Here is a 19,287-nt window from a genome sequence, read left to right as displayed (position 1 = left end):
ATGGGGGAAAAAAAATTCTATGAATTATGATCCCCAAGGGAGACTCGGGGGATTCTTTTATGGATCACGTTGGAGGCCTTTAATAAATTTAGAGGTTGGCCGCGGGCCCGGCATTCCAAGACTATCCAGATGCGGGCCAACCAGCGTGTATAACGATGCCTTAAATAAGATCATTTACAAAAGGGGAGAATCAACAGCATCTTCGTGCTAGTAATATCGCCGTAGGAATAAAATGGCGGATATCCTTAATGGGTCGTGCATGATGTGAATGAGACAAAATGCGAAGGAGTCCATCTATTCGGTACTCGTAATCCGATGTGTTCAATAATGATCGAGTTCCCGATTCCCACGCCCCGCATCGGAAAGAGACACGACACCAAACGATCCGTATAAGCTTTCATTATGAATTCACATGAGGTGCAGTCCCACGAGAGACTTTCTCAAAAGTGAATTTTCGCGAGAATTTATTCGAAGTAAATCTCACCGACACGGTTTCTCAAACTGTGAGGCGCCCCCCTCGTTGGCAAGCGCCGCGGAGTTTTCGCAAAGGAGGAGGGAGAACTCCCAATTTATGACGCTGCCTCAGTCCTAGACTAAGTTTGATTTTAAGCACTACCTTGATAAAATACAGGGCCTGAGGGAGGGAGGCTGGCATGCGCACAAGTTCAAGGAGTTTTTGGAGAATTTGGTTCACGTGTCACATGGGACGTGTTCTCAAGTAGCGGACAATTGTCCAACGAGGTGGCTGACTTAAGAACATCATGGATCCCCGAGCCATTTTTTGGAGGCCCTACCTACTACTGCTACACCACACATGCATAGATGCTTGGTCACCCGGGGCAAGAGCGCATTTTGACGCCCGCTTGTAATGTTGAAGGAGAGGTTTCAGAATGAAATTTGCGTTTCCTCGGGTCTAGCGCCTGGGACACGAGACCCGCCTGCTCCCCCTAGTTGCGGCGCTGTATGAGGGTCACCTTATTCAAGGGTCCTGTCCATCATGCTGATTTTTGAGTTGTGATATGTGCACCTTTCTTGATGATTAATCTGACGACTCAAAAAAAGTGGGAAAAGGCCTCCATCGTATATTAACTGTGGTCCACAAACGTTTGATATCCATGGCACTCGTAAGACAGGTAGATAGTTATCTATAATAACTCTTTCATGCGTACATAAATATCCCCAGCTAGACGCGATACCCCCTGGGAACTGTGACGCAGAGTTTGAATGGAAACCACTGCCTCGAAATGTTTTGACAGTCTTCATGAGCCATTGTTCTTAAGCCCCCCACATTAATACTCATACGACCTGTCAAAGCACACGTATTTATACATACTTGGCGTGCTTTTCTGGGAGGAAACGCACGCGCCGAGCCAAAGGAACAAATTTCCTACACGAATCGTGGCAAAGGTCCAGGATTTCCCACCCCGTAACAAATGAATGTCTGTCACCAAAACAAGACACCATAAAAGTTCTCGATCTGGTGCCAGAGGGGCCGACGACACCGTAACCAACTTTTTTTTCCCGCAGCTTCTCCCGCGAGAAGTAGGGCCTTAATTAAAACGAAATGGCGGTGTAATAATTGCGTACTCGCGGCACTAATAAATATCCGTACTAAGAGAAAATTTACGCGTATAAATAAACCGGCGGTTCCAGGCCAAGGGATACCTGCCAGGAAATGCGTTTATATGGTTATTTTGGAAACAACTCGCATTGAATCTGGCAATTGTTCCAGGAATCTCAAAGAGGGTGGTTGAATAATGGACGGAAAAAGCAGCCGAATGGCTCTCACGGCGGTACCTATGACCATTCACGTATTGAGGCAATCGTGCGCAATCATCGAACAGTCCGCTACTGGCACAGGGTAGCGATTCACTTTGACTGCGACGATAATAAAGATATTTCCGATGAATATTACCATTCTGAGTTCGGTAACCGTGAGGGAGAACCAGGGCCAGAATTGGGCAGGTGCGAAGGGTGCGACCGCACCGGGTCGCAAATTTAAAGAAGCCGCATGGATGAAAATACTTTGATTACATTTCGCGACTTCAACTTATTCACAAATTCTTCTGACTTCAACGTCTTAACAAATTTCGACGACTTCTTAAAATTCTATCAAATATAGAGAACCTCCAGCATTAGGGGGGTGTGACCAAACCTCTGGCTGGCCTAGGGGTTTGATTTCTCCCCCCCCCCCAATTATGGTGGTACAGGTGGATCTGGGAGCTAAACCCAGAACCGCTAAATTCTTATTTTACCAATTTACTAAAAATCAAACGGGGAAGGCTTATTGTATGCTTATCCGACTGAGAGAGTACCTAGTTGCGGCTCTGTGTAGATAATCGATTTTCTAGCCCTGAAAGCCCCAACTTTCAAGTGTCTGTGGGCACACTTGAAATATTTCCACAGGGCAGCACTCACTATTACACAAATTTATCGAAGAATGACTTTTCTATGACGATGATATACTAGTTTGATAGTTATTCTCAATTGTCAATGCAAATCTAGCGTGCACGAGGGTACCTATGAATACTGGAGAATTGGGAAACCCCGATTTAGAGTGCCGCAAAGCTTATCCTTGTACCGGACCACAAAGTAGGCTACTAAGCCCGCCCTAGGGGAGACTTTTCTTCTTGGCTACTCTTAAAATAGGGTTATGACAGTAGTCCTCCGGAAATATGCGTTGCGGCTTCCAGGGATAACGTTAAACCTTGTCGAGAGCTGAGGATATTAATGTGCGTGAACATAATAGTAAGTTGGTAAACAGGAAAAATACTTTACCCGATTATTTACACAACTGTTACTGCTGTGAGAGTGTCACGGATATACGACTGTTTGAGCGAGGTAGCCGAGGGTAAAAGTTGATTTGGGTAAGGTGGGGGGCGTGTAAAACGCCACGAGGACAACGAAGCCGCGAATGAAAGTATGGAAGTCACAAGAGAATGGCAGCGAGAAAAAAAAGAGCCTAGTTATGAACGAATACGAGAACAAGGAAGCAGCGAGGGAATGACCACGAGGACAAGGAAGCTTGGGATGAAGAAAAACGGAGCCGAGAGGATGAAAGAGCACGTGGACAAGAGAGCTGACTATGAACGACCACGAAGACAAGGAAGCTGTGGATGAAGAAAAACGGAGCCGAAAGGATGAAAGAGCACGTAGACGACCACGAGGAACCCAAGTGTGAACGAAAGAGGACAACGGTCCCGAGTATGAACGACCACGAGGAACAAGGGATTCGAGAATGAACGACCATGAAGACAAAAGAGGGCCGCGAGAAACTAACTCCCAGGATTAGAGTCATGGGTAAATGACCACGAACACAAGGGAGTGAATGGTCCTGAGAACGGAGAAGTCGTGGGTAAATTATCAATGCCAAGAAAGCAAAGGGTGAATGGCCACGAGGGCATAGGTGTCAAAAGTTTTCAACGAGTGGGATATCAGTTTCTTGGCACCCAATTCTGATCTCCAAGGAACTTCGGTGACACCCTAAAATGCCCTGACAAATCTGCCAATCGTGGCATCACACAGCCTTACCGCTACGCCCCATTATAATTCCATTCTCGAAATATTCTTCAACTCAGATGGATGTATTTCGCGGTGCAGCCTTTGGGAATCGATGGTCACACGCAGTATTTCCCAAAGTGGGCGATAGAATCTACAGATTTAACATAGGATCCTATGGATTCACTCGAGTTGGGGGGGGGGGCGATGAGTCAAAAAAATTTCTGATAAGGGGCGATGGAGCAAAACGTTTGGGAAACTATATATATATATATAGCCGCCAGCCCAATTTTTTCGAAGCCAAGCATGGTATTTTGCTAAAGAAAAACGGTCCTAAATACTGTTTTCTTTTACTTTTCCTCCATGTTAACAGACGAAGCGTAATGAAAACAGAAAATTTTGTGAAGCCCTTAGTCCCCAATTTAGCAACCGCATTTAGAAAATTATAGGCGCCAATATCGAATTTCTAGTCTTCATGGCGACCTGGCGCCTGGGATTTGTCCAGCCCTTATTATTTATGTTACGGTAAATGTAATAAATCGATTAATGTCCATACTTACCAATCGTCTTGGTAAATTTGATAAATTTATCACTGTCACCGGCAAATATGCATAATATCCACGCGTAATTGGTAAATTTAATAATTACAATCTTGAAATTAATCCCCTTTATCTGTGATTATGCATAATACCCAAATCAGGGGTGGGAAGTGACAAAGTCCATTTCGGAGCAGCAAAATATAGGATTCGGAGCAGATATTTATAAATTGGAGCAGCGAAATTAACTTACAAGAATATTTTCGTTAACCCTCACCCCTTTTCAAAATAGAACAGTTGCACTGTCTTTTGTTATCAAACATCTTTTCAACGTCTTGTTTTTTGGTGTTTCAGGCTTTTGACACCCTGCGACTACTCGGCACATTTGGCACCTTGACACTATTTGCTGTCTGGAACAGCAGCAGTTCAAATATGGACTAAAATTTTTCAATTTTTTTACACTCGGGAAAGAAATTGTTGCAAAATGTGCGAGAATTTCGGAAAAATCAACACGATGTTAAGCGATTCAGCGCTCGTTACTTGGCGATTTGACATGCGTTATTGTGCGAGATTGGCGATTTAACGCTCGTTATTCGGCAAAGTTTCTAAATTAGCATTCGTAATTCAGCAGTTCTTGCGCTTTTTACTCCCTGAATGGAACAAAACTACGAAAATACATTATTGGAGCAAAATGGCGAAAGATGTTAATTTTAGCGCAGTGCAGCGCATGTCCCAAAAAAATCCAAATGTGTATAGTATGTGCGACGAATATAGTCGGACCCTGATAAAACAACAAATTTTGCGATCATGCCCGATATAATGATACTATACATGAATGAATTGTCATGTATAGTATATCATATAGTATGATTTATCATGTTTACCAACGACCCGACGTTATTATGCATAATCGCGGGCAAAAGTGATAAATTTAGGGAAATTTATCAAAACTTACCACGACGATTGGTAAGTATGCATAATAACCGCATTTATCACATTTTCTATCACGCATAGTTTCTTAAACTTTTTGTTCCTCATCAGCTCCCTTTTTCAAAAAAAAAATTTTCTTCATCGCCCCCTAAATGAATCCAACCTATACTAAATCCAAAGCGTCTACCCTCCCTGGAAACTTTCATCACCCGCATACCGCGATATTGCCCACTTTGGGGAAACATTGCTCTAATACATCCGCACACATATGCAGATATTCAAATTTTTTGTATCTAAAAGTTGCCACCTCACAAATTTAGCTGCCCCGTGCAGCTGTAGCCTACATGTTACACACGCCCAAATAAGACGATACCCATGGCTATTAACATGCTCAAAAGTAACAGCGAGGAATACGTGTACGAAATATTACTGGCATCGCCATCTGCTAACCACAATCAAAGCGCTTGCCCACAATATTAGGTGGGGGGGGGGGGGATCCAACTTAACTATGGAATTGGAGAATCAAGCCACAAAAAACGAGGAAAGGGGAAATGCGCTACACCCTCCTGATATCCAAACTGACAGACTAGCTGTCAGGACCGAAACAAAACAGGGCTATGTAATACTCATGATTGTTGGATGCCACATGTGTGTCTGTCTACCATCAGCTGCAGGGCAGCTCCTGTTGTTTAGGACGTATTGCCACGCGTATCATAACATCGGGAGGGGAAGAGCACTGAAACATCTGCTACTGACATATGACGCCATACACGCGACGGATCGCGTTTCAACGGTGGATGGGAGTGAACGGCAGAGAGGCTGCGTACATGCTGGGTACGCACGCCAGACGTTGCCAGCATCAGGTATAAAAAGATCGGCAAAAATAGAGTTACCTGCCCTATACCGGGTCGGGAACCACTGGTTTAAACGCATTCGTCCCTGAAACGTTGAACTTACCATTCGCCGTAACGGCCAAAAAAGCCATTGGTGCATGAGGGCCGTCGCCTCGTTAAACTCACGCCGAAATACGGTTGTCCCCCTTCCGAAAGACCCTGGCTATGGCCTTAATTACGGTTTAGGGCCTTCGTGGCTGTTTTATGATTATGTCAGGCGGGCTCTGACCTTACCTCTGTTGCCGATGTATCTGCTCGGGAAAAATCTAGAATACTCTTGAGAAAGTATTTTTATTCCGTATTTTTCTCTCACCGAGAAAAATACGGAACACGTCCCTAATTTTTGCAAACATTTAACTTTATCGTAGCCAAATCACTCCAGTAGCCCGCACTGCTCAAAAGGTGGAGAATCCTTGTTGACCGGGTGTTTCGGGTATTTGACACTGTATAGCGAAAGGGTGGGTCAACCTTTAGGACACCGAGGGCCGCTTCATTGGTTTGCAAATGTGTCGCGGAGCACTAACGTGATCTGGAAGCGTGCCCCGGATCACTCAACCATTTAAGCGGCAATCAGAAATCACTAACCCCCTGTTTTTTCATAAAGTAGGCTTTCTTTCGATTGGCAACAGGCTCAAACTAAGTGGTGTAGGGGAAGGTTTCCATTGAAAAATCATTTTTACAAAATATCTGGGCTTGTCAATGTTAAAATAAGAGGCTTTCATGGAGGCGAGATATCTCGTCATTGCCGCTTAAATGGATAAGTGATCTGGGAAATGGATTCCGGGTCATTTAAGTGATCGGTGGATGTGCCATGGGACGCTTAAGTTGTGACGCGCTGATCTGTACACCTAGCGCGGGTAGCTGAAGTTGTCTATAAATGTGCCGCGGTGATCTGCATATACAGCTCGGGTCTCACGAGAATTACGTGATCTGAAGAAATGTGCTGCGGGTCACAAAAATATCTGGAAATGATCCGCATATCACACCTAAGAGAAGTGGAAATGCACCACGAGGCACTTCAATGGTCTGGACAAGTACCACGGGCCACTTAAGAGTGATGTGGAACTGCACCATGGGGTCCCTTCGGTGATCCGTGAACATGCTGCCGATCCCTCGAGTGATCTGGAAACGCGCCGCGGGCAACTCAAGTGATACGGAAGTGTCCCGCTGATATTTTGTGATCTGGTAATTCGCCGCTTTGTTTCTGTTTGCAAAATTAGGTTCGAGGTCACGGGCAACATAAGGCAATTCCGAGGGGGGCCACATTTGACCCGCGGACCATGGGTTAAGCATGTACGGCGTAGCGCATCGGAGGCACCACAGAATTATACTGAATTAGCGATCGTACGCTGCCTCTGCAAAGCAAGTTTTAGAAGTAGAAATCTCTGTGTTTAAAGAGACCGCAAACCATTCCTTAAGTCTGTCTCTCTCTCTACTGCATCCCAACACAGAATCAATTCTATAAATAGCCCTGGAAGAAGAAGGGCCTAAAACAACTAAACAAGTGACAAAAGCGAGGAAAAGAAAAGGTCACGTTCAAACCGTACAAACGTCGAAAGTTTACAACGAGCGGAAAAAAGAAACTGATTTTCTTGGAAAACGAATTTTTTAAAAGAAAAAAAAATGCAATTTTTCTTTATTTTTGGTTCCTCGATTTGGCACCAAAAATGTAAACAACCAAACTGGCACTCTGGACCTTTTCCCTCGTCTCCTACTTAACCATCAGAGGAAGGGAGGAGGAAAAAGACAAGCGCCACCATAAACAAAGGAGAACTATTCAACGGTGACCAGATGCCCTAAACAAGCAAGCGCCCCGAAAACAATGGGCCCCTTTCACAACACCAGACATTTTCATTCAAGGCCATTTGTTTGATTGCGTCGTATTAATTACATAGAATGCAGTTTTTCCCTGCATTCGAGCCATTCTTCATGGATATTTCCATGAATTCGAGGCATATAATTCGTATTTTAATTTATATAAGTAAAACTGTTATCTAATCAGTTAGATAAGAGAATGTACAGGGTGTCAAAAAAGGCAGACTATACGTCCCGTATTTCACGGGACAGTCCCGACGTTTTTGCTAGAACGCCCCGGTTTTTCACGTATTTCTAACGAAGCCAATGTGACTTTTTCTTCTTAAAATCAACGAATAAAATTATCTTCCCAACTCAGAAATAACGCTAAGATAATTACGATTACAAATAAGAATATTCCTCTCACATATTTGTTGTTTTTAATTCACTGCAATGAAGTGGGGCTTCATTCGCTCCCGATCGACTTCTTCTCCGTGCATTTAGATATGAGCAAAACAATGCGAAAACGCATTTATCAGTGGAAAAATTTACATTTCAAAATGCCAAAAAATGTGCCCTAAAATGAATAATACTGAAAAAATGGTGAAATATTTTTTTTTCTAAAAACTTGGAGAGAAATTTGCTTAAATTCGAAGAATAAAAAGATAAAAGTAAAAGTCTTCAAAACTCTTGTACACAATGCGATTAATAGAAAAAAATGCACTTATTCTAAAATTTCGGTGATTTTGTGCATTTATATGCAGTTAACTATAAAAAGTCTTAAAATATGGGATTGGCGGCCCCCTAAATTTTGCAAAGGGCAGGTGCCCCCTTTCTTTTTCTCTAATTAATTTCGGCGCTGGTCAGCCTTGCGATCACGGAATGCACAAAGCTTGCATACAATTTTCTCATCCTGTAGTCAGACTTGATAAAATTATTCATCCGCTGTAATTGATATTAGTAATGTCTATATGTGGGTTCAAATAAAATTATACCTTCATGCTTCGGTTCACCATATATCATTGTGGAGAAAGCGGGAAATAGTGATATCCCGTATTTAGTGTCGCAAAATTTTGCGGAAAATTGCAATTTATAGCTTTAAAAATTCAACTTTTTCATTTCCAAAAATGTGGAATGTACATTTTTGGGGGGAGTGACTTTTACAGGGTAGATACTATCGACCGCCCGATAATTGCACACGCGATTTCTTGTGAAAAACTAATGCGGAAAAGTGTTTTTAGTTTTTTGATTTGACCAATAATTATGGAGTTATAACGCATTAAGAATTGATGACGCCACTTTCGAATCCTGCCAAATTCACCGAACGTATAACTTGGGAGTTTTGTTAAGCTGATAGCAATGTTGTAACCCCGAGCGTAATCAAGAAAGCTAAAGCTCTGCAAACCAGTTTTTTCTCCCCAGAAACTTTCACTTAACAAGTGAAGGTAAATTAAACATTTCGGCAAAAAAAATGTTGATTTTGGGAAAACTTTTTCCAATAGAAATCCCGTTTGGCTAACGCGTCACGAAATTGGTGATAAATCTGCCAATATAGTGGGGCGAAGATAACACGTAATAACAAGGTTAACATTGCTCTACACCAGTGATTCCCAACGCGGGCGCTAACGCCCCCTTGGAGTCGATGGAATGTTCCAGGAGGGCGGTAGAAGCTACGCGTATAACATAGGATTCCTATGGGTTAGATTGTGTTGGGGGCGATAGGAGAAAAAAAATTCTAAAGGGGGGTCGATGGGACAAAAAAGGTTGGGAAACTAAGCTCTACACCAGCGGTTCTCAACCGGTGCTCCGTGTGCACTTAACCGCGGCCACTCGAGAAAAATAAAATAAATCGACAAATTTGATTAAAAAAGAGCCTAAAGGGTACCGCCATATAAATAATATACTAAAACAGGGCTCTGCCATACGAATTATATACTGAAAAGGGCTCCGCGAGTCAGAAAAGGTTGAGAACCGCTGCTCTACACGAAGAGGAAAAAGCGGCAACCTTAATATTCGTCCAATCCTTAAAACGGAAAAAACTTTTCTGTATTAGCTCATCATAAGGAATCACGCGTGTAATTAACGGGTGGTCGATAGTATCCACCCAAACATATTTTTAAGAATCACATGTTGTGTGTGGAAGCCGTGGCATGAACATATGAGACGGTCTCGCATATTCTATCGGGTTAAGAATGTTTCAGTACTGCGAGAGGAACTTCCGTTTTTCAGTGTGGCAGGCACCTCGACTCGACAAACCCACGGATACGAATGTCAGCGGTATGGTTAACGAGAAACCAATGGAGAACGTAGTCTCTCTCCTTGTGGCTGAGATTTAAGCGAAACGAAAACCCGATAATCGATTATTTCTCATCACGAGCGAGCGGAACTCGATTTACCTTGTTCGAAAAATTTTACGCCAGGTAGGGAGGAAAGCACAAAATACCAGCGACCATGCTGATTCCTTATCCAGTTTTGAAACCCCACAGTCTCACTTGTAATGCGTATCCACGATGACGGATTTATTAAAGAAAACTGACCAACAGCGTCATTTATAACTCAAATAGGATTGGCCACACTGGCACGGCCAGGCTCACAAATCAGGGGGGGGGGGGGTGGGATCTAGGGTGCAACCAAATATTTTTTTAACAATTTAGGCGCCTAAAGGATCCTCAGATTGCATCGGGGGGGGGGGGCGATGGGACAAAAAAGGTTGGGAAACATGGCGAGGCGACCTGGCTCCTGGGATTTGTCAAGCCCTGGGTAAGACCGTCGCCGACATCCTTGAAATTCCTATCACGCTGTGATGCAGGGGGTTCCAGCTGCCGATCGTCATTGCTCCAAATCACAAGTAAATTTTTATTCGGCGAGTTAATGAACGATTGAATTCGCCAAATAACGGGCACCCAGTCGTAAAACAGCTTCAATTTGACTAACCTTTCCTGCTGTTCGCTGAATTCTCATTCGACAATATTAATAGAAACGCAGGCACGGGGACATGCCCCATCATCCCGGGCGCAAGCTTTTCCGAGTGTTGGCAACTGCAAAAAAAGGTGGTCCATCACAGCCTCTTCGCTACGGCGGTACACATGAGTATCTCAACCGTTTTTAATATCATTATTTGATATTATCATCGTGCCCCCCCCCCCCCAGACTTCCAAGTCTATATCCGTCTATGGTCTATTGCCATCTACTACTTAGTGAGTTGTGTGGAAGTGTAAGTGCGTGTATCTAACAGTCTGAGTTGTATCTGATTTTTTTCACTGCTGCCATCTATATTGCAGAAGTGAAGTGAATTGAAGTGTAATGATTGAATGTTTGTACCGTTTGTAGATCTGTTGCTTTATGTGGCGAGACTTTTTAACGAACTTTTTTGATGAAACTTTGTTTTTTCGGCGGTCAGTTTTGATTCAGGTGTGAAGGGGCTAGGTCAATGATTCTCACACTTTTCGTCACTCGTGGCTCTCTTGTACTAGTAAAAGTTCATACGCGACTTCCCAGAACCGACTCGACAAAGAGCAGCTTTAAAGCACGGAATAAGTACGTATCAATGTCTTCAGCTCACGGCGACGTCTCTAGGAGCAGCGACGCACACTTTGAGAATCACTGCCCTAGGTCTTGACACTTGAGTGTTATCCTGCGTCAAACTAAGAATGTCTAGATGAATTTCAACATGATAATGAGAACCCGAAACTTGCCATGTTCAACAGCTCAAGTCACTTGAGCCTGCTCTCTCAATCAACTTTACGAGCGATGGCGCCGTCTCCTTCAAATACGATGAATGCATTGCACGCCTGTCCGTGTTTACGTAAGCAGTTGAATGGCGAAAATTGGACGCCTGGCAAGCATGCCCCAACCGACGTCCAGGGCCGTCTCGAAAACACCATAGTCCACGGGCAAAGTGAGATTCTCCGGCCCCTATTCCCTCACCAAAAGTGCCTACTTACCAATTCACACGCTTATTCGCTAAAATCATTGTTCCATATTTCACCATCACGAGCTCTCTCAATGCCAGTGGTTCCCATCGGCGGCTCTCTTGGCCAAGTCAACGTTTACACGCAGTTTTCCAGAAATGTCAAAAGAACACTTCAAAGCACCGAGAACAGACTTGCCCACATCAGTATCGGTGGCTCATGATTCCTCTGACAAACGTTGGCGAAGCGCACTTTTAGACCCACTGCCGTGTGCTAAGGTGGGCCCTATGCATACGCGGATACAGACAATGGGCGACGGGACGATCGCCCAACTCGTTCAGTAAAAATTCTTACAACTGGGCACAGAAAGTGGGGGGCGGGATGGGCATTCACCGCCCCTCAGTTCACTATGTACACACTGTGATTTATTTGCGTCCCCTCCCAGTTCGAGAACTATGTATCCGCTTATAGGGCTATGTGTTCTTCGTAGTATGCAGCAGTATACTATATTTCAGAGCGACTGGCCTCAATAAAATCCTCTCAAAGTAATTCTCGCATTATGAAGCCCAAATGAGTACAAGAACTCAACCCAAAACAGATTGACACTCGTTTCAGAGAAGTGTCAAGCGAGGGTGTTACTCTCCATTGTGTTACATGACATTTCGGGAGGTAATAAAGAGAAATGAACACATTAACATTAATTTCAGAGCACAGCCCATGTTTCGGGGAGAAACAAGGACAGACAACCTTTCGCTTTTAACAAAAACCGCCCGACAAAAATACTATTAAAAAAAAAAAAAGAACCAGGGCGCGGCTACAGTTTTTTAATGGCTCAACATTAAAACCACCGTCGGTAACGAAAATAAAACCGCACATATCAAGAAACAAAACCCAGTGGTTTTCGACAGGAAAAATGCGTTCAACACGAAACATTGAAAATAGTTCAAATGAACAAAAAAAATGGCGTCAGAAACACGCGAAACAGTATTTAAAAACGAACTCGCCGTTTTCGCCCGTTCCCAGGGATATATCGGCATTTAATTTCTCACCCTCAAAGAAATATATCAAGTGTATGGAGTAAAAGGATATACACAGTTAAGTTTGAAGCATGTCTTGAGGCCTCAATTTCACCCACGCATAGTTAAGATCTCGTAATATCCAAAGCCGTCACAAGAAGGCCCCCCTGAGGCCAGGGCGTATCCAAAGTAGTGGCTGAACTTTCATTAAAAAAAAAAAACCAGAGAAAAGCCATGTCCTAATCTCGTTGGTGGCTGTGTTATGGCTTTCATTTTGTGTTTTTCATTACCAGTATTTTCCGCACACGAGAGAACTAAATCAAGGTCATAACAGGCTGAGCGAGAGCAAGAACTATATATACGTGGACTATCATCAATCATTCCGGGATGAAAGAGGAGCAGCAGACAGGAAAATGAAAGGGGAAAAAAAAAAAGAATCATTTTATACAATGGCTGACATTACAACAAAGGGCTTCCATCTCGTACAATGGCGGAAACAAAATTACAAAATAAAATAATTAAAAAAGAAAAAAAAAAAAGGCGTCCCAGAGGCGTCAGTCGATTAAATGGACCTTTTATTTGGTAGGATGGGATTAATTAATCAATTAAACTATGGAAACAACTTTGTAATAAATCATCCGGTACCGATCCTGATGACTGGTTTCCATCCATGTGCACGAATCTGTGAATGAATCGCTCCCTTCGCAATGGTTTCATTGAAGGGAATCGAGAAGATAAGAAGCGATCCCGATGACTAGTTTCATTCACACACATGAATCTCCTCCCGCAAATGGTTTCACTGAAGGGGATCGAGAAAATAAGAACCGATCCCGGTGAATAGTTATCATCCATATGCACGAATCTATGAATGAATCGCGGTCCTCGCAATGGTTTCATTGAAGGGGATCGAAAAGATAACCGATCCCGGTGAATAGTTTTCATCCATATGCACGAATCTATGAAGGAATCGTTCCTCGCAATGGTTCCATTGAAGGGGATCGAGAAGATAAGAAGCGATCCCGATGACTAGTTTCAATCACGCACACGAAACTCCTCCCGCAATGGTTCCATTGAAGGGGATCGAGAAGATATGAACAAATTCTGATGACTAGTTTTCATCCACTTACACGAATAGGTGGAATGAATCAGCACTCGACATGGAATCGATGAGGTATCATGAAAATGAGAAGATAGCTATTCCCGATGACTAGTTTTTATCCACGTACACGAATCGGAGGATGAATTACCTTCTCCAATGGTTACAATGAGGGATCGAGAAGATAGGAATCGATCCCGATGAAGGGTTTTCCATCATGTCCATGAATGGCCTCTCGCAACGGTTCCATTAAAGGGTATCGAGAAGATAAGAACCAATCCCGATGACTATTTTTCATCGACGTACACGAATCGCCTCCCGCAGTGGTTTCAATCAGCAGTTGAGACGAACCGATCCTCTGTGGAACTTCTAACGAATTGGTGCACGTTGGAATGTGCATGTACGTGCCGTGAACCTGACGTGAAGTTTGTTTCTGTGTGTAATGTTTTTTTCATGTGGAGTGCCGCCATCTACCATTAGGTTTTCTAACTATGAGTAAAGGGTAATGACTGAACAACTGCTGCCGTTGTGGGCCTGTTGCTCTCTGTGGGGAGACTTTTTAACGGGGAGATCGGCCCACATTTTGTCTTTGATGTATGCGGGTAGATCTCGTTAATTCCAATACCAGATCACAATTCCAATGCCACCAGTCTGGTTTCAATACCTCTTCCGGTCTGGGCACCAGGCTCGCAGCTCGCTTAAATTGTTTTACGCTATATGTCAAAAAGTTCGAAACGCAAAAAGAAGCCAATGGTGTCGTCGGATGAGAATTTTTCAGACAAACCCAATAATGCTACTCTGGTTTTTAATACCTCTTCCGGTGTGAGCACCAGACTCGCGGCCCCGCTTTCGTAACAAAAGTGTTTTACGCTATACCTCGAGTTTTCAGCAATAGACGACTGTTAGATATTCCAAAGACAAATCCGATGATATTCATTCCATTAAGTCAGTACTCATCCAACACCTTCTGCAGCAGAAAGTCTCCGCGCGAAGCTCGTGACGTCACTGAAATCATCTATTGAATATATACTGCAAAAAAAAAAAGGTAAAGATTTCGCATACGTAGGACTGCTATATCCAATGGGCTACAGGTGAAAGGGACGACTTCAGTAACGTCAAAGGCTTTCTGCTACAGAAGGTGTTGACTCACCACTCAGTTCAAGGCACAAAGAACGTACGTTAAAACTAGCGGCCGTGTCTATAACACAGCCTACCCCAATTTTTTTTACGATTTGTCAAATCCATGCTGTTAGAAGAATAGTTTGGGCAATCCTTATAGCTTTGCTTACTACTTGGTCTCTAGCATTGCTTCAGAGACTAAGCCCTTAGTTAGGATGAGCAAGCGCTCTTAGGATGAGCAGTTGGCGCAGAATATCGAATACTCAATGCTTCATTCGATATACTGAATCCATTTAAAAAACAAAACGTAGCTGTATTTTTTTAACATACCATTCGACATGTCCAGTAATGAATGGATAATGGCGGACTTGCGTAAGTGCATGAGACCGAGTCACGAAATGATGTTCTGAGGATTAAAGTAAGAAGAAAAAACATATATAGAAGACAGGAAAAAGTAGAAAAAAAAGAAAAGGCTGTCGAGGAAAAATGGCCTGTCAGCAGATCTCGCTCGTACAATGTATAAATGTTAGCAAGAGATAAATTGAACCTGCTAAAAATAGTGGCCGCGGGGGCCACACAAACTCTCTCTGTTATACCGTAGTAGCTCCACAGACGCCAAGCAAACTGCGAAATCGGGTCAGACAAATAAAACAGACACGGATGAAAAACTTGGCCCAGACCTTAGAGATATATCCTATGTGTCTTTTTTTTTATATTACGCATATGAGATACTATTGTCTTCTCTTAGAACAAAACGTAAAAAATAAAATAGGAATCGATATGGAAAACTGATCACGTGATTCCGGTAAAGAATCATTTACTGAGTCCGAATCCATAGATAAGCATGTTTAAAACAATCCCGATACAGAAAAACATTTGTTTGGGAGAGATGTGAGGTGAGAATATTCTCGGAGAACAAGAATATTCTGAAAATAGGCCTAATTCTCCTGGACGTACAAATTGGAGAATAATCGAGAATATTCTCATTTTCCTTTTAAATAATTTAAATTGTTTTTACTAATTTTGTTGATATTGTGAAATATAAATCAGTTTTCATTGCCTGAAACATTTACAATAAAACAATTTTTGGTATAAAATCACCCCCCAATGACAACTTTTAGTTATATTCTCAGAATATTCTCCAGGTCATGATGAGAGGTTTTAAAAGTTTGGTTATGAATACTTTAGCAAAAAGCTTTAGATTGAAACCTTAGAAAATTATTTTAAAATTAGATACATTTTCAGGAATAAGTTCACAACAAAATTAAACCAAAATTGACTGATAAAGGAAGCTATTCTTATATAATCACCTTCATTCTACGATACAGAGCTGTTGTTTTCTTCAGTGAACATGCACTTAAAAAAAAATTCTGTGCGTGTATCACTCACATTTCTTTGCAAGTTGTGCAATTCAGCTGTGTTGATTAAATTTTCTTGCTTCAAAACTTTAATATTGTGGTCTACAAACTTCAATATTCCCATCTCCTTGACGGGAAGAGACGGGGACAGAGAAATTATTCTTGAGAATATTCTCTCAAACGACTACTGTTAGAAACTACTATAGAATATTCTTATCAAGAACTTATAAGAATATTCTCAAGTTATTTATAATAGCAGTCCTACCAGAGAATATTCTCCTTGATGAGAATATTTTCCAAAAGATTATTCTCGAGAATTTTACATCTCTAGTCTGGGATAAGGGAGGGCACGGGCCACTTCATAAGTTCGGAAATCGTGTCGCGGGCTGGGAATATGCCGCTATAATTTATCTGGGAATAAGCCGAGGATCACTTGATTGATCTGTATAGTCAGGAAACATTGTTGAGACAGACAAGAAAGCACTGTTGAAAGATAAAGCATTTAAAAAAAATCATTGTTGGAAATTAATCATATTTGAAGAGCATTGTTGAAAGCAATTTTTCTGAAAGAAATGTGGACAGTTGAGCGAAGTTAAAATTTCTGAAAAGGCATAGCTGAAACCAGTCGTCCCGTAAATACGGGACGAAAGAGAGTACACAGGTGCAGGCAGCGTATGTAGGAGGGCTCAAGTACCCTGGGAGCAAAGGACCCGGCGCTTGTGGAGTGAAGTATTGTTAAAAACAATCCATAATCTTCAACACTTTTTTAAATCAATATTTTTCGAAAAGAATTGTTGAGAGCTATCCAGACTGGAAAGTGTTGTTGAAATCAATACAAATAATAAAATACCAATTGAAATCAGTCACTTGTAAAAAAAAAAAAGCTATGAAATCCAATTTAGATGAACATTGTTGAAATCAACACAAGAAATCCTTACAAAGAACACACACACCATAAGAATTTGAATCGAATCATCATTTTCCTGAGTATTTCCAAAGCTATTGTTCGAAAGACATTTTTGAAGGAAATGCGTAAAAGTAAAACATCATTGGAATGAATGATTAGTTTCGGTTTTAACAAATGGTCCGTGACACTTGATGGCCATTGTTGTTGGATATACAGCTACACCACCAGGGGCGGATTGCGAAATGCAATAATTCATAAAATTTTCAGAACTTCTATATAATATAATATTCTATATAAAATAATAATTGCAACAACAAATTCGACTAAAAAACGGGCAAAACCGTTACATTTTGCAAAAAAGACGGGATAACGAAGAAAAAAAAACGGGACAATCCATACTAGGCCTAAATTTTTTTTTTGAGCGATTTATAAAATAACCCTTCCCAATAGCGAGCTCTTGACCCGCCCCTGTGCAACACAGACTAATATTTCTGAAAGTTTCCGCCCTCGGGGCTACTCTAGTTAGTCCACCCAGCCAATATTCACTTGCAGCTCTCTTTTATAAGCCAGATTTTCATTCAACCACAAGTTTACCCTATCAATCGCTTATCTCAGTGGCTTTACTTAGCCATCGTTTACTAATGGTAATGGCCTTATTTCCAGCCGGCCAGGGCAGGACGAATCCCAGGCTCCAGGTCGCCTAAAATTTTTCTATATGTGGTAACTGAACTAGAGTCAGGACAACGCCAAAGTTTTGGGAGGTGCTATGCTATGTCCTGAAAAGGGTCAAACAAATGCTATTTTGAACCTATTTTTCTTTGAAAAATAAAACTTTTGGGCAACTTTACCCAGCAATTCTATAACGGTGTTCTTTGTTCGCACCTAAAACTGCCGCCCCCTAAATTTTGCCGCAAATTGACCCCCTCTGCTTCCCCCCCCCCAGTTACGGCCCTGGTCTCAGCAGCTATCCCTGCTGACAATATACATAAATAAAATTCATTTTTCTCCCTTGTCCTACTCGGGCATCATTCACACCACACTCAGTCACGCTCACAGGCGTAAGCAGAGGTCGGGGGGGGGGCGTGCCCCCTCTCAACAATGCTATTTCAACCGATTTGTAAATTTAAATGCTTTGTTTGAAAGGTGGTAACTCAAAATTTCTAGGGAAGAAAATTTGTGTAACCCCGCCCCAAAGCTCGATCCTGCGTTACGCCCCCTCGTACACTCACCTAGCTACACTCGCTTTCATGATTGTTGTGTAAACAGTCGGGGTTGAATCAGAAACCTATTAATCAATCATTGCAGTATGTTGGCGTACATCAATATCCTCAGCTCTGCGCGACGCACACTTCGAGAAACGGACATTAAAATTTAAAGTTTTGGGCTTTTCTCGGCTCATCAGGCACGAGAACCTGAAACGTTGGCTTCTCCACAGTCCGCAGATCTAGGGTGATGTGTTGAGAGGGACAATTTATTGTTTATCAGGTTAGTTGAATCGTCCCGTATTTTACGGGTCAGATACGCTTTTCCCTCATCTTGGGTCTTTGATAGGGCGATCACATGGGCGGATATACGGGGGGGGGGGCAGCGTCAAAGGTGGAGTCGACTGATCTAATGTATATATGAATTGACATCATCGTGCAATCACCCCCCCCCCCCAGACTTCCAAGTCTATCTCCGCCTATGGGCGATCACCACATCGTCCCCCCCTCCAGATCCACGCATGAGCCAAGGCAGACATCTCCAGCTGCGAATTAAAGCCTAGGCAGATATTTTCAGCAACGAATGGAGCCGAGGCTGACACCGTCAGCGCAGCAAGTAAAGACGAGGCGATATCTCCAACTCCGAACGAAAGGGAGGCGGACATATTCAGCTGCGAATGAAACGGTGGCAGGCAGACACCATCAGCTGCGAATAAAGCCGAGGCATGTCTCCAGCTAAGCCAGACATATTCAGCGTCGAACTAAGTGGAGGTTGACATCATAAGCTGTGAATGAATACATTTTCATCTACGAATGTAGTGGATGCAGACAATTTAGTTTCGTCCCATATTTTAGAGACGGATAATATTTCTTCATTTTTTGGCTCTTGGGAGGGGCGTTCGCCCCCCCCCCCTCTGGATCAACGGCAATAGCCGTGCAACCAAATACACACACCACGCAAGATGATCAATTCCAACAATGCCTTAAATCAGAGTAAGAACCCCGGCAACACGATAGTTCCGTAAAC

General features: G+C 42.6%; 1 protein-coding gene across 5 annotated transcripts in view; it reads right to left on the bottom strand.

Annotated features, from left to right (window-relative positions):
* Window positions 1-19,287, bottom strand: part of LOC149071604 (semaphorin-1A-like) — a 293,307-nt gene that overhangs the window by 143,187 nt on the left and 130,833 nt on the right. The window lies entirely within an intron of this gene.

The sequence above is a fragment of the Pholcus phalangioides genome, unplaced genomic scaffold, assembly GCF_987345545.1.
Source record: "Pholcus phalangioides strain wild (caught in Gottingen) unplaced genomic scaffold, Ppha-v1.0 ptg000018l_1, whole genome shotgun sequence".
Classification (NCBI taxonomy): Eukaryota; Metazoa; Arthropoda; class Arachnida; order Araneae; family Pholcidae; genus Pholcus; species Pholcus phalangioides.
Note: the sequence above shows the minus strand (reverse complement) of the source record. Positions and strands in the feature narration are given on the sequence as shown.